Source organism: Acanthaster planci, linkage group LG01 (assembly GCF_054643075.1).
Source record: "Acanthaster planci isolate LZ-2023a linkage group LG01, COTS_SCS, whole genome shotgun sequence".
In the NCBI taxonomy this organism is placed as follows: Eukaryota; Metazoa; Echinodermata; class Asteroidea; order Valvatida; family Acanthasteridae; genus Acanthaster; species Acanthaster planci.
Genome location: NC_141777.1, coordinates 38,638,124 through 38,641,559, shown reverse-complemented (window position 1 = coordinate 38,641,559; position 3,436 = coordinate 38,638,124). Strand labels below are relative to the sequence as shown.

Here is a 3,436-nt window from a genome sequence, read left to right as displayed (position 1 = left end):
CAGGCAACAAATACTGTTACAAAAGCCCTCAACGTCAACATCGGTCTACGTTTATAAGTGCCAGGAATCGATTTGGCCATAGCAACAACAGACAGCGTATGTTGCTTATAATTAGCTCAAAATCAACCCAGGGCAATACACAAATACATAGGCTTATCAACATATTATCAAGGTTACCTGTGTTCTCTTAAGTATGTCGATCGGGGTATTATTTTGGTAAAATGTGGCGATCAGAATTCTCATTGGAAGATGCAGTCAGTGTTGGGTATGGCGGTTGGGGTTTGTGAATTAAAAGTGCATTTCACGATAATGGCTAAGTACCAGAACCAGTCAAGGCTTGCTTTGCAGTGTATCCATTGTTCACTGTTAAATATTTCCCTGTACATTTACATATAATCTTATGTCAATTCTTATGAAATTTCATGTTTATATACGTAGGCTCATACGTGAACAGATTTTTATTTGTGAATTTACAAAGACGTTGTTTTCCGCTGTGGAAGCCACGTAGGCTAGATGAGGTTGAGGAAGACTGCTTACAAGGTTGAGGGAGATACCTACGCTTTTTCGTTGGTCATAACATTGACACGTTTGCTTTTTATTTGATGTGTTGAGGCATATTTCCTCGCTGCACTTGATAGACGCAGTATGACCACAGTTGCTACTAGACTTATCTATAATGGCACGCAGCTTCATTATATTGTGCATCGATTTTTCCTTCAACTTTAGTCACAGTTGGCAGGTTGACACGTTAACGACATATTTGTTTTAGCTGTCCTTGTTTTTTTTTTCAAGATGACTATTAAAACTCTGTATCCCCAAAAACAATAACAGGAAACATGAGAAATATGGCAAAACCAGCTTTATGAAAATGATTTTGAGCACCAAGGTCAATATCTAAATTTATGTTAATTCATGTTGCAGAGGAAAATTGTACATTTACAAAGCTTGTTACGAGGCTCTGTTGTAACTCCAAAAAATCACTGTGAAGTCACACTAGTGCGTCTGTTACAAAGATTCTCTGTAAAAAATAGATTTTAGAGAAACACGTACATTGCAGCACAACTCAATCAGTTTTAATAGTGTAGCGGTGTTTTGATAGTACATGTATTATGCCATGTTGTTGAACCGACAACAAAAGACGTCCGAACACTGCAGCCTGAAGATGATCCCTTAATTGATGACATGATGCCCAGAACCCTTGAATAGGAACAAAATAACGTCAATGGTGTGAAGATTTGCAGTTATTTTTGCGTGGCATTTGCCTCTTAAAAAATCACCTTTGGGACCGGGCCTGTAAATCAGTTTCCTTGCATGATGCTACTGTCATAGGTCGTAAAATCTGTTTGTTTGTTTTTTGTTAACTTTATCTAGATGTCGTTGTTTAAATTCAAAGCCAGCCCGACTAATAGAAACAATCTGCTGACGGTGCAGGTAAGTGTTCACAATGTAATTAGATGATGTGGGAACACACTGGCACGAACCAACGGGGTACGCTTAGATACGATAATGCTGGAGGTGGCGTCATAAAATCGTTTTTCCTTTTTTAAAACCATCTCCAAGTAATTTTCCTACCATTTTTATTTGAAGAACACAATAAAAAAAGTCCCGACATAAGGTTTTCTAAGGAGGCTATCTAATGGAAATAATTCTTCTAAAAAGGTGGACACTCGAGGGTTAAGGATGCTCGCCGTGTGGCCTTATGTCTTTCAGGCTCTGTGACAAAGAAAGACACTCTCCGATCGGCACTCTTAAGAGGGTGCCGATCAGATCAAAGATTTAGAAAATGTACCCAAGTCCTGATTTTCACACAATAATACTGCCGTCCGAGGGAGGGGCCCCGGGAACCTACCCCCCCCCCATCAGTAAAAAGCATTAGCATGAAAAGTACATTTTGTTCCTGTGATGTGGCCCCCCTAGCCACAATCAAGTCGCCACGCCGTTGCGCCACATGAACTTTGGCATCAGCCAATTGGAGGGGGTTTCCTCTTTGACTTGCTCCCGGCAAAGTAGCTGCTGACTGAACGGCAACCCGATGGCCTCGCAAAGCAGATGCAAGGTTTTGGCGGGGTTGGCCAACGGTCGTCGGCATCTAGCACTACATGCTTCTGTTAGCTGGACATTGTTATGACGTAGTCGTATCCGACATTGCCTTGAACTCGTTAGGCTTAATTATGAGAAACGTTATATCGGGTGGGAAATGTGAGTGTGATTTCTCATTAGACATGATTGATTTGAAAGGGTGGCGCACCAGAAAGACGTGAATGTGTCCCTTAGGAAGCATCTCTAGTCTACCGCCCAAGGAGGCGCCGGGTACCTCTTTGCCGAGAATGCATGACTTATCAGCCGGGGTACAGTACGTCGCTCGTACATCTTCTTCCATGTTGAAACTGGACTCAGTTTCTATGTCGGGAAAGAAATCGAGTTTCTCATTGAAACCCGATAACGTATTCAAAGAAGACCAGGGAATCTTGAAGCTGCGATAGCGCTCTCATATATAAGTACGCGGGTGGAGAGAGACCTTAAGTTGGCGTACGTGCTCCAGATTAGAACTCTTTTTTGCGTTGCCTTGAATATTTGATTTGTGTACGGTGTTCAACGTTACAGTACCCTTGGTGAGCCTTGCCTCTCTAAAATCGTGAAAGCCCCTCTGTATAAGAAGGGAACACGAATCACAATACATGTAGAAGACGAAAATCATAAATTGATCAGTCAGTCCCGGCTTTCAGGCAGGCATTATCACGGTCAGTGATTCATAAAAATATAGTTCATGGCACAACGGAGGGGATAGTCGAAGTGTGCGTACAGCCAGCTGAGTAAACAAACACTCGCTCCACACGTTCACTGCATACTTACGTTTTTACGTTCTCTGTGTAAAGAACAACGCCCACAATGTCTGTTGGTATACATTATAGCTCATGTAATTTCTATCTGATGAATTTTGCATTGGCCCATTATCTTTCAACCTTGTCCCCAGGGGAACTGTATTCCATTTAGTTTTGTTCCAATGTTAACCCTCCATTAGAAACTTAGTATCAAGGTGTAATGAATTTGTATCATGTTCCTACAGTGTTATTTCTTTGAACTTGTTTAACATCTTTCAACGTTCGCTGTGAATTTTCAAACCCCTTCTGACCCGTGACAGTCCCCCATTTTTCAATTTATTTCATATTCATATCAATTCGGAAACTAAAAACTGGCTCATTAGATAAGATGTGTTAACTGTTCCATACCTGTGAACTCCGACTGCGCGAATTGACCCTGTACAGACAAGGTACAATGTACTGTACATTTAATGCACAACCAGGCACCCGGACTGCTCCTTACACAGTAAGGGGGGCACCAGAAGTAATTCTTTTCAAAAGTTGTGGTTGATGGGCAAACGTTAAAAAAGCGTTTTGACCCTGCAGTGGTGTAAAATGATTGAGCGTGGAAATAG

The 3,436-nt window shown here is 41.5% G+C and overlaps 1 pseudogene; it reads right to left on the bottom strand.

The window, feature by feature from the left end:
• Positions 1-1,891: 1,891 nt before the first annotated feature.
• Positions 1,892-2,907, bottom strand: LOC147800734 (uncharacterized; annotated as a pseudogene).
• Between the last annotated feature and the right edge of the window lie 529 nt (positions 2,908-3,436).